This window comes from Papio anubis, chromosome 11 (assembly GCF_008728515.1).
Source record: "Papio anubis isolate 15944 chromosome 11, Panubis1.0, whole genome shotgun sequence".
Lineage (NCBI taxonomy): Eukaryota > Metazoa > Chordata > Mammalia > Primates > Cercopithecidae > Papio > Papio anubis.
Window position 1 is genome coordinate 85,205,762 of NC_044986.1, and position 12,795 is coordinate 85,218,556.

At 50.6% G+C, this 12,795-nt stretch overlaps 1 protein-coding gene across 12 annotated transcripts in view; it reads right to left on the minus strand.

Annotated features, from left to right (window-relative positions):
• Positions 1-12,795, minus strand: part of ARHGAP22 (Rho GTPase activating protein 22) — a 209,503-nt gene that overhangs the window by 55,874 nt on the left and 140,834 nt on the right. The gene's annotated exons all lie outside the window — the stretch shown is intronic.

The following is a 12,795-nucleotide window of genomic DNA, read 5'->3' on the forward strand; positions in this document are numbered from 1 at the left end:
GGGATAGTATATCCCATAGTATTTCCTCACATGGGAGAGCCATGTGAGGAAAAATCAAGTTGAATCCTTATGTCACACCTTACAACCAAATAAAAATACACAATAGATTAAAGATTAAGGCCAGGCGTGGTGGTTCACACCTGTAATCCCAGCACTTTGGGAGGCCGAGGTGGGTGGATCACCTGAGGCCAGGAGTTTGAGACCAGCCTGGCTAACATGGTGAAAAAACCCTGTCTCTATTAAAAATACAAAAATTAGCTGGGCGTGGCAGACCGCCCCTGTAGTCACAGCTACTCGGGAGGCTGAGGCAGGAGAATTCCTTGAACTCAGGAGGTGCAGGTTGCAGTGAGCCAAGACCGCGCCACTGCACTCTATCCTGGGTGACAGAGTGAGACTCCATCTCAAAAGAAAAAAAAAAAGATTTAAAGATGAAAAATGAAACTATAAAAGTGCCAGGCTCAACCATGGGAGAAATTTTGTATAAAATTTTGGAGAAGGCCTTTCTAAGTATGACTCAAAACAGGAGACCACAAAAGAAAATGTAACTACAAAAAAGTTAAAAATAGTTGCATGGCAAAGAAAAGAAAGTGAAAAGACAAATGGCAGAAGGAGAGGGGCTAGCTACATATCCATAAAATGGGATGTTTTGCAGGTCTTAAAAAATGAGGGTATACTTTATACCCGGATTTGTTTGAATGTGTGCAAAGTATTTCTGGACAGAGAAAGAGAACAGTAGCGTTTTTGGGGATGAAGGTGGGTGACTAGAAGGCAGGGATACAAGGAGACTGGCTTTTGCCTTCTCATATTTGTACTATTTGTTACCTATTTTAAAAAACAAATGAAAATGAGATTTAATATAAAGTGACAGGTGAAATAAGCCTTCTCACACCACATGTTCCAGGTGTGTGGGTGAGGCCAGTGCAGGGCCCCTGCAGCCTCCCCTTGGGAGGTGCTCTCAGCTGATTTACCCGCATCTCAAGGGAGGGATTGCAGCTGAAGGCATCCACCTGATGGGGATGGTGAGGAAAGTGGGCAGACCTTCGAGCTGTTGCTAGAAGTAGATTTTGATTTTGACAATCTCTTTGGAAGAATAATTTGAGATCTATCAAAATTTTAAATGACCCAGCAATCTATTCTTAGAAATTTACTCTTTAGATACATTTGTACATGTGCATAAAAAGGTAGTAAAAATAACTGGGAACAACTTAACTCTTCATCAAATAAATAATGTATTGATTAAATTATGTGCATCAAAAAAAAAAGAAAGAAAAGAAAAGAAGGTGGTGAAACTGTGTGAAATGATATGGGATGCTCCATTACTATGTGGAAAAAATAAATGGATGATACATACTCAGAGGTGCACAGATCTGCATGCCTATTTCTGGAAGGAGAAGCTGGATACTGGGCCCCAGGCTGGCTCCCAGAAGAGAAGGGAGGGGCTCAGGAGCAGGGGAGGAGCAGCTTCCTTTCAGGAGAGGCTCTGAAGTGCTGGCATGTGGATTCTCATGGGCACAGATGACTGTCCTGAGTGAAGATTGTGCTTATTTTCATTGTTGAGAGAGGCAGGAGCTCGTGTTTGGTGCTGGAGAAGTTAAGCCAGCCCTGTGTCTTGAGTACTTTTAATTTAGGAGAATGCCCCAAATGTCCTCCAAATGGTTTCAGCTCCAAGTTCCCCTTTTGCTAGCTTATAACCATAGTAGAGTTTCATTTCTTAAAACCAGCCTCTCCCTGAGAATCTTCCTTTGTGATTCTGGGGATGCTGGGGCTTTTAGGGGATCTGGGTGTGACCTTGCCCTGGGCAGTACCCCGTGGGAGAAGGAGGACTGTGATTTTTCTCCCAGGGACAATTGCAGAAGTGGAAGAGTGTGGGAACAGCTGGGGAATGCCCAGGCCTTGCCAACGGGTGGCCTCTGCAGTGCAGTCAGAACTTTCCCCTCTCCAGCGAGAATCTTACATCATGGCCTGACTCTGTTGTCTTCAGGACACATCTCAGTTTGCTGCTTCCCACTGGGCTCCTGCGTGATGAGCAGAGAGCACCTTTCCAGCCCCGTCAGCTCTCTCCATCTCACCGGACACTCCAGGTGCCCTGCCCACTTGCTTATTGTCAGGAAGCACCACATTCTTCATGCCTCCAGGTCTTTGCACATGCTGGTGCCTTTCCCACCTGGCCACCTGGCAAACTCCTACTCATTCATCAAGACCCAGCTCAAATATCCCTACTTCTCCCTCACCTTTCCCAACTGTTGCCCCCTCACCCACTCCCAAATTTCCATATCCCATTCTTCCGCCCATAAATATTTATTGATGGTCTACCATGTGCCAGACACTGTGCCATATACTGGGGACACAGCAGTGACAAAAGCAAGAGTCTCTGCTTCTCAGAGAGTGTGGCCTGGTAGTGGAGACAGGCGTCAACCAACATCATCAACAAACTCGAAGCAGCCAATGCTAGGAAGGATCCTGGGGACCTACTGGGGTCAGGGATGAGGCCATAAATTCAGAACAGCGTCCTCTCAGCTACCTTCACCCACAGCTCGGGCTCATCTGGCTCTGGGGCTGACTGGATGAGGCCCCCTCATCCCCTGACCTTGGAGAAGCCAGGACTTGGCCAGGCCTCAGCAGTAAGAACACATGGCTGAGACTGGGAAACACCAAGGAACGTGGTGCCGGTGCTGACATCAAAATATTTGGAGGGAGAAGAAAATAAGTTAAAACGGTAGCATGTTAAATGGAATATGTTAACTGTCAGATGAAGACCATGTTCCGAAATGTTCAAGAGAGGGGTTGTGGGGACGAACAGGTGGCCTGGTGGTTAGACTGAAAAAAAATGTAACTGATGCTGAGTGACCTGGAGGGAATAACGGATGGTCAACTCATTATTCTAAGGAACAAAAAGGGAACTAACATTTATGAGGTACCTACTCAGTGCCAGCTTCCAGTGTCAACCTGTCCAGTGACTCTGTGGAGGGGAGGGGTATTTATTTCTACACTGGTACAAACAATGTCAGTCTCAGAGATTAACGAGGCCCCACACCTGCTGCTGCTGCTGCTGCTGCTGCTGCTGCTGCTGCTGCCGTCACTGGCACCACCACCCTGCTAACACCACCTACATGCTTTGCGAAGCTCCTCTCCCAGCAACTCTAGAAAGTACAGACCATTATCATGCTGTCCTTCCCTATCATCTCATGGTGCCGGGAGAAGCCCAGGCCACTGGGTAAACCTCCCAAGCCCAGGAGGCTGGTCACTGATGGAACTGCAATGTGCATCGATGTCCCCTCCTCAGGCCAAGTCCTGCTGGCACCCACCTGCAGTGCCCCTTCTGGGCCTCTTGGGGTATGAGTGGTGCCTGCACCTCCCCTAACTCCTGCTGGAGTGCTCTGCTGTGAGTGGACACATCAATATTGGCTAAATGGGTAACTCTGAGCAATGTGGCCTAATAAGGGAGCAGATATGAACCCTGGCTGGCCTGTGCCTTTCTCTGCTTTGGGTTGCTATTGAGAATGTTTTCCCCCAACTCACAGTGTGTCTTAACCTGGGTTCCCTAAAATCAAAGCCTGAGGAAAAGATTATTGTTCAGGAAGCTATCCCAGGGAGAAGTGCGGGATGGGGAAGGAGGGATGGGAAGGAGGGAGAGCCCCACAGGGAAGCTGGATAAGTTGCCTGCTGCCCTGGGGGCCTGGGGACTCCATCTTGCCTCATGAAATGTGTGTCAGGACTGCCAGTCCTGGGACAAAAAGGGGAGGAGGGATCCCCTGGCTCCAGTCATCCACTGGCCAAGGGTGATCCCCAGAGTCTTAGCTCCTCCCTCTCCAGAGGGCTGGACCCATGCAGGAGACCTGAAGGGCAGGGAGACTGATTCTTCCAGTGAGACCACAGGTACTTCCCAAGACTCTGGTATGTGCAGGATGCTGTGCTTGACATACGGGATGGGCTGGAGGGGGTGTGTGGGTGAACAAGGGAGACAAGGCCCCCGCTTTCCTAGAGAGCCAGCCAAAGGACAGGGAGCCAACCAAGGTGGCAGGGAGAGCTCAGATGGATAGGAACAGAGACGGGGTGGGTCAGGACAGGCCACTCTGGGGCGGGGGAAGGGATCCTCTGGCTAAGAACTCAGGAACAGCAGGGGCTGGCTTTCTTACACAGATCTGGTCTGGGCACAAAAGGATGAACAGGGGAGGCAGTTGGCAGATGAGCAGGAGAATTGCAAAGGCCCCGAGGTGGGAAAAGTCCTGAGCTCTTCTGTGGGGCTCTGTGGGCTGAGGAGGGCAGGAGGGGGTCAGGAGCTTAGACAGGAGGTTCTGGCAGGTGTCCAGGGGAGGGAAGCAGAGGCTGGGACCACACTGGCTGGGATGCAGGTGGTAACAGGCACCCAGGCTCAGTGCCTGTCTGGATCTGAGACTCACCAGAACTTGCTCATAAGTTGGGGGTAAGCTGAGAGAGGGGATGGGAAGAGTCCTGGTAGTGATGAATTGAGAGGAAATTTGAGAGCATGGGGTTCAAGCACCTGGGTGTGAGTGGAGCCTAGACAGGCAGAGGGCCGCAAGCAAGCGATGGGGAGAGGGGGTGCCCCAAGTCCCACCACACCCTGCTTCCTCTGTCTCCAGAAACTGTACATTTTATTCCATTATTACTATTATTTTTAAAGACAAAGTTTTGCTCTATTGCCCAGGCTGGCATGCAGTGGCACAATGTCGGCTCACTGCAACCTCTGCCTCCTGGATTCAAGCAATTCTCCTGCCTCAGCCTCCTGAGTAGCTGGGATTACAGGTGCCTGCCCCCACGCCCAGCTAATTTTTGTATTTTTTAGTAGAGACGAGGTTTCACCATGTTGGCCAGGCTGGTCTCAAACTCCTGACTTCAGGTGATCTGCCCGCCTTGGGAAACTACATTTTAGACTAAATATAATGAATAAATGAAAATCAGTCTGTAACTGTAAGGCATCAAACAAAATATGCTGGTGGCATCGCCCCATTCTCATCCCACTCCCCTAATCCATCCCCACCATGAGACCACGCCCAGCAGCTCCAAAAGCACAGATGCAGGAGCCCTGTGTGCGCCTGACCCTGGTCTCCCGGCCACTGAGCCCCATCCCCAGTTCTGCATCACAAAACCTCCCAGAGCCAGGCTGGAGGTGGCTCTAGAACTCCTCCTTGTGGTTGGGGCAGGACCTGGCTGGCCATTCCCAGTTCCTTCCTGGAAACCTAGGGTGGGTGGATGGGGATCCCCTGGGAGGATTTTTGCCTCCCCAGAGGTGTGTTCGGACCGCTTCTCCTGGCTGGGATGGAGAGAGGGGTAGGCCAGCAGGGCTGCCTGGTGAAGGCATGCTGGAGATGTAGCCAAGGCCCGTAAGGAGCCTGTAAGGGCTGGCTGGAGAAGCTGCAGCCCAGGGGAAAGTGGCTTGCCAAATGGCAGAGGCCGCCAGGGCCTGTGGCTCTCCACACCCCTGTTCTACCCGCCAATACCCTATACCCCAGTTCTACCCCCTCTCTGGATGGTCACACAGACATTTGTTGAACCACAAAATCTATACTGGGCATGTGAGAAACCTCCTTAATTTGATTTGGCCACTATGTATCTCTCACTGATGCTCCTTCCCTCTTCACGAGGGGCTCCTGTAAGATCAGGCAGCAGTGGGCCCTCCTCAGCAGCTGGGTGGGACCTCAGGGCCTCAGCTAATGTCCTTCCCACTCTTTTTCACTCAAGTTCTTTAGGTTCTTATAAAAACAACATATAGTCAGGCACCACTTAGTGACAGGGGTACATTCTGAGAAATGTGTTATTAAGCAATTTTGCCATTATGCAAACCCTACTGAGTGTGCTCACACAAACCTAGACAGTGCAGGTACTGCACACCCAAGCTCTACGGTACAGCTCATTGCTCCTACACTACAAACCTGCACAGCATGAGCCTGTGTGGAATACTGCAGGCAATAATAACACGTTGGGAAGTATTCATGTATCTAAACACAGAGAAAAGGTACTGTGAAAATACAATACAATAATCTAACGGGATCACTGTCACACGTGCAGTCTATTGACTTAAACATCATGATGTGGCACATGACTACTATTTTTATAAGCTGCCTCCTTCCTGGAGGCCAGGTATAAGCAGCCAGACATGTAAGAAGTACTCTTGCTAGTGCTAGGATAGAAGTTTCACAAGTTCACTGTCATCCAGCATCATTCCCTAGCACAACACCAGGAGGCAGCCATTCACATGATAGTCTAAGTGCATGTGCCCCCGACCAAGGCAGCCACTCTCACTGCAGTCTAAATCAATGGTGCCCTCTGGAGGCAACATGGTGCTCCCTAGAGTTACATGACATGAGGTCCTAGATATTCTCACATTCAAGCCTGTAGCCAACCTTCAGGAAGGTCTTATTTTTCCATTTTCTGCAGAAGGAAACTGTTCAAGCAAGAAGGCCAGAGCTAGGATTTTATGCTTTGTCTGCTAGACTCTTAGTTCAGCGCTGTTCCCCTTGGCAAAGCTCACAGGGCTGGAGAGCAAAACCCGAACTCCTCCAGCCTCTCAGGACCTCCCACGCCCCCCACCAGACCCCCGGCAAGATAGGGTTCAGCACTAATTTTGGAAAACTCGCTCAAAAATGACCTTGTTCCCAAGGGCCATCATCATCTTAGCCATCTTCATGTGAACTTGCAGAGCCAGAAAAGCTGCCAGACCCAGGGTGACTCCTGTCCCTTCCATACACAGAGCATCACAGTAACACCTGGTTTATCTCGAAATCACCCATCTGTCAACCTCATCCATCTAGAGTCCAAGGACATGCAAAACAATGATTGGGAAAGGTCAAACAGGTAAAGGTCCCCTATGAGCCAAACGACTGACCTCCAAGGGCCTTACTTGGGGCTTGCTGACTCTTACTTTGCATACATTTCTAGCAAGTGCAGTTCACTGCTTCATGATATGCAGTGAATTAGAATAGGCAGTTAAAAAAGGATAGGGAGAGCTGATAGAGGCAGCCACACTGACATCAGGAGGTGATGGCTGACAGCAAGAGAAGAAACAGGAAACGCCAGGACTCAGAAAGGTTAGCCTTTTGGTGAAAGGGTGAGCAACATCAACATAAAAAAACAACTGTGCAGGCACACAAAGTGAAAAGTTAGTCTCCCTCCTGCCCCAGACCTCTGCATGCGGGGTCCTCTCCCACAAAGGGGCACCTGTGAGCAGTTTCACGTGTCCTCATGGGACAGTCATCCACCCATGTATCCATGTGCTGAGCACACCAGGATGACAAGCAGTCAATCCTGAACTCGGGGAGCTCACAACCTCAAGTGGGGGTGGTCATAGGCTACAGAAATCACAAAACCTCCCATTTACTTTGTAATTCACTTAAGGATAGGATGCCACCAGTAACAGCCCCCACTCAGCAAGGCACAGTAATTACACCCTGGGCAACTGAGGCTCGGAAATGCTGGGCGTGGGGGTAGGGGGGATCTGAACATAGAAATGCCAAGTCCCTTGCCTGAAGCCCTGCAGCTGCTGAGTCATGTGGACCTGCCTGTCTTGGAGGCCCCTGCTTCTCAGGGCCATCCCTGCCTTCCACTGGGATGGTCAGACACCAACTGTCAGGGCTCCAAGGCTGGGGTGGCCACTCTCCTTACTGAGGCGGGTTTTGTTCTTTACATGGTAATGCTTTGAGAATCCCAAAACCACCTGTGGGACTTCAACCTCTGGCCCGGCCCTCACCCCAGGCATATTTGCACTCCCAGGGAGAGCTTCCTCATCAAAGGTCACTTTTCCTGCTACAGTTGGGTGTAGCAGCCTCACCGCTGCTCAGGGAGTGGCCCTGTGTGCCTCGTGACCAGCTGTTACTGGGGACTTGTTGGGGACCTGCTGACAACAAGTGGGTATACTTTTAGAAAACTCAAAACCCCACTTCAGTGCGGCTGGCATGGCTGCCCAGGGAGGGCTGCTAGGTCCTGGCTGCCAAGCCTTTCCCACCTGGGAGGGGGGTCCCATCAGCCACTCCCAGATCCACTGTGAGGCCCACTGCAGGCGCTTGTCTTCAGGCACGGGCCAGGACCAGCAAAGTCACCTCCTTTTGGACGAATGTCTGGCTGCCTATGCAACTCATGGGTAGGTATCCATGGGAAAAGACAAAAAAATGGGAAGTCATCAAACCCTTTGAACGGATGGGCACACTGCCAGGAGCTCTAGCCACACCCGCATCCTGCAGGGCCAGGGAAGGCCAGAGCAGGCTGCCCAGCCAGGCAGCTGTGTAAGGAAGGGCCTGAGGGTAAATTGTATGGGAGGCACTGCCCAGGGCAGGGTACATTCACATAGCAAAGGCTCTGACAGGTCCAGAAGCTGGGAAAGCCCTCAAACTGCTCCAATTATCCCAGATACCACAAAATGCATTGCTAACTAACAGTGACACCTATCAACATGCCAGGAGCAAGCGTTCCTAAGGATGCCCTGTGGGTACCACTGGGGCAGGGGAGAGAGATGCAGTTGGCAAGGATGCCACTGTTATCTAACGGGAAACTGAGGTCTGCCCACAGGGGAAGGCAGAGAATGTCCGCGGCTTTGAAACTGAATGCTAAAGGCTTTATTCTCCTGGGTCCCCCCTGTTATTCTTTGCTTGTGTTAGTACACCCAACTGTAGCTGAGCGGCCCCTGGGCTGAAGCCTGATGTCAGAGCTAGGGGTGCGGGGACAGCCACGAGAAGGGCAGCAGTCTCACTTGCAGAGTGCAGCACGCCATCCTGCACTCAGCTGGCGAGCCTGGCACAGGATGTGCTCCTGGCCAGCGTGGGGGACCAGAGTCTCTGCTGGACCCCATGGGGCCTCGCTCTGGAGCACCCAGGACAGGGAGGACACCAACATCCCCAGTCGGTGGGGCGGAGGGGACACCTCCAGCAGAGGCCAGAACGGGATGCCAGGCACAGCGGAGCTTTGTTCTGACGTCCGCCATCGATGGCTGTGCAGACGCTCCATGAATGACACTGTTGTGGTATTTTAAGAAGATTCTACAAATAGCACTAACTTGGAATGGGCCTCAGAGTCAGGCTCATGAATGCCCAAGTCGAGGGCGGGCCAGCCTGGGACCTCCAGCCAGGACAATGGGGCCTCACAGCAGAGGCAGGGCAGGATGCTGGGTGACCCTGGCCTCTTCCGGGGCTCCACAGCCTCATTTCCCCCAGACTTGCAGGGCCCTCCCCACACAGCACCATCCTCCCCACCGTCAGTGCCTTCCCAGAAGGTTACTGGCAAGGAGAGGCTCTCTGAATAAAGGGAGGGGGCCATGACATCCTTTCAGTGCCTGCTACTCCGGATTTCCAGAGACTTCCAGGCTCTGAAGACGCCCGACGAGTCATGGAGGAGGGGGCACAGGAAGGAAGGATGTTCTCAGATTTTCATCAGAAATCACTTTATTAGGAGAAACTCAAAGACCTGTAGTCCCACATTCAAGAAGTACTAATGGAATGCTTTCCAGACAGTCCATTCTGGACACTTGGAAGACAGCCAAGGGAAGAGAAAAGAACATGAATTTTGGAGTTAGTCAGAGGTGGGTTCAAACATAGCTTGACCAGCCACATCCAGGTGGCCTAGGGCAAGTTATTTACGTTTTGGAGCCTTGATATTTTCATCTCTTTAAAACCAAGGGCATTGCACCCCCTCATGGGGACAGCTGAGAACCCAGGGCACAGTGAGCCCTCAGCAAATGTTGGCCTCTCTTCCTCCCTGAGTGAGAGACCACTGATTCAGCGCATGAGCATGCTCCACGCATAAAATGGTTCTGTGCTATGGCTGAAAAGCTCAGCAGGCATAGGAGGAACTCCTCTTGACCAAGTGAATCTACAGACATCGGGGCAGGCAGCAGCAGCCTGGTGGGACAACAGAGAACACTGGGGCCTGTGGCAAAGTAGAGAGGCTTACATCTAAACCATTTTGTCCTGTCTGGTACTTGGAAAATGTCTTGAGACAACAGAGGAAAGATCATTTAAGAAAGGGGTGCCTGACCCCACCCCTGGCACATTCTGAACCAGGCTGCAGCCATGGAGTGGCTATGCCCTCCAGCTGTCTCAGAGGTGGCATGGAAGGGTTCGGCTTCCTCCCCACACCCTCATCCCTGCCTTGAGTAACTCTTGTACGTACTGTCTCCACCTCCACCATTTCAAAGGAAGGAAGAGATAGTACTGCTTTATAAGTGCTATTAGTGACCTTGCACAGTTTTGTGTGCAGAACTTGTGCTCAAGTCACACAGACTAAACTAAAATGAAGTGAGGCGGCCTTGCTCAGAGCCAAGAGCACAGGGATCCCCAGACTCAGGGCTTGTGGGTGGAGTCCCAGCTGGCCTGCTGACATGCTGTGTGGCCTTAGTCAGGTCATTTAGTCTCTTTGGACTAAAAAAAAAAAAAAAAAAAAAAAAGATCATCTGGAAAATGAGAAGGCTGAGCCAGGTGATCTCCATGGACCTCTCCTCCAACCCCTCCGAGGCTGTATGTTACATCTAAAAGTAAGCGCGATGCCATCATTAGCAAGAGGGGTTCAGGATTTGAACAGCAGATGCCCTCCTTGACTCTTCCCTGGGGGCTCTTCACTGGAATAGACCTTGCTTGTTTCTCAAACTGGACTGGAGCAGGATAGAGAGTGGCTGTTTGCAGGTGGGTGACTCCATGTGGCATGGCAGCCAGGACTTCACCAAGTTAGAAGGTGCTGGTGTCTACAAAGGACCTTAGTTGCCCTGGTCCTCATCAGGAAGATGGTGTGTGGTACTAGTGGACACATATCCTGCACAAGTCCTTCTCTCAGTGCCCTGATGGCACACAGCAGCCCTGAGATGCTGCTCACCCAGCCAGCATGAGACTGAGGCCCAGAGAGCTCAGGCACATACTCAGTGGCACAGCAATAGTCAGGATTTGAGCCCACAGTGGCCTGACCCCAAGGCCATCCACACTGGCCCTCATTCTGCACCCTCAACTCCCAAGGAGTTGCTGCTTCCTCCACATAAGCCATGCGCCCCAGAGGGTGATGCAGGCCTCTCTCCATCTGACTCTCCCTATTGGTAAATGGAGGAAGCAGAAACAACCTAATCTCAAATATCTCTCCATGCTGCAAGGTTCAGGGACTCTGCTTCCAGAAGTTGTTGATGCATACTGGGTGCTGCTGGAAATCCTCAACAATGGCTCCATAGGGCCCAGGACTCATCATAACAAAGTGGTGCATAAGTCCCCAGCAGAGGATTGGTGCGTGCATGCTGGGCCAGGCATGAATGCACCAGATACTTGATAATGTCATCATTGACTGTTCAAGTCATAATGACTGGACGAAACCCAGGGTGGGGCTGCCTGCTCCTGCATGGCCCTGGTCTGTCAGGGTCAGCACTGAACTGGCTTGTCAAGGTGAGCACTGAGTTAAAAGTCCTCTCTGCCGCTACTGTGGGTTCCCAGGTGGATCTGACTGTGATAGGCTGAAGCACAGCAGTCCCTAACCACCTCCCTCAATTAGCCCCCAGTCTCAACAACAGTCTCAGCAGACGTAGGGGGCAGGGAGGAGGTTGCTCCAGGGACAGGCTCTACCTCAAGAGGAACTCCAGTGGTGAGCAGGCTGTATGCATGACTGATTTTCAGAGAGGAACCTGGCCAGGCTGAAGCCACAAAGGGGAAGTTTGTATCTGACCTTTAACTTCTTCCAAACTGGATAGACTAGGGGATGTCCCAGGCCTATTTTTGCCAGTTTCATTGGCAAATGGCGTATGCTGCTTTTCTTATTGTCTTTTGGTGTTCTCCATTGCTATTTGTCAAAGTGCACACCGGCTTCTCAGTTGTGTAGTATGAACATGAAACAGACACAAGAGTGCAGGCTCTGGTGCCAGATAGCCCATGGGAATCCCAGCTCTGGGTGGCCTTGGGCAGGAAACTCTGCACCTCAATGTCCTCATCTCTAAAACAGGACAATTAATAACGTCCACTTGAGGATTAGTATGAGGATTAAATGAACTCTACATATAAAGTGCTTAAAACAGGCTTGACACATAATGTTTACGTGTTAAAAATGCTTTTATTTCAACAAAACAATACTGGTCTCATCACTTTTTAGTGTTTTAACCTAAGCCTCAAGCCAAATAATAATCATTTCCATTTTGGGACATTTTCTGTGTGCTAACAGTCTTACACACAGAGGCCAATTTAATTCTTCCCTTAACACAACCTAGTGAGGCATCCCATTTTACAGACAAAGGTATCCCTCTTTGGCTCAGAGAAGCAATGCATCCAAAGGCTGCACAAACAGTAGGTGGCAGAGCCAGAATTCAGAACCGGGTCAGCCCAGCTCCAAACTTCCAGACCTTCCAACATTTCACACTGCTTCCTTGAGACCAAGCCCTCAGGTACCTTAACCCACCTCCATGTCACCACTTAGCATTTAGATAAAGATTAGGTAAGGGGGACAAGGCCCTATCTAGAGAAGCCTTGAGAACTTGCTCATATACCTTGATATGAATTCATTTCTCAAAGAATCTCATTCCTAGAGCACTGTAAAAATTTGATCTGTTTTGCAACTTCAAAAAAAAGCCACTTTTACAGAGCATTGCTTTTTCTCTCTTTCTCCCCCCTCCTCTTTTTTAATCCCCCATGCTTCCACAGACACTGAGAGAGCATTGTCATATTTGATCTGACTCAGAGCTCACTCTGCAGGAAAAGATCTAATTCCAGGGCATTTGTCAAAAACAGCAGCAATTCCTTAACATTACAGCTGCCTAAAGCTGTGATACCAATTGGGGCAAACAAGAGCTGGCCAAAACTTACAGATCTGGGGAAGGAGATATCCACTAGG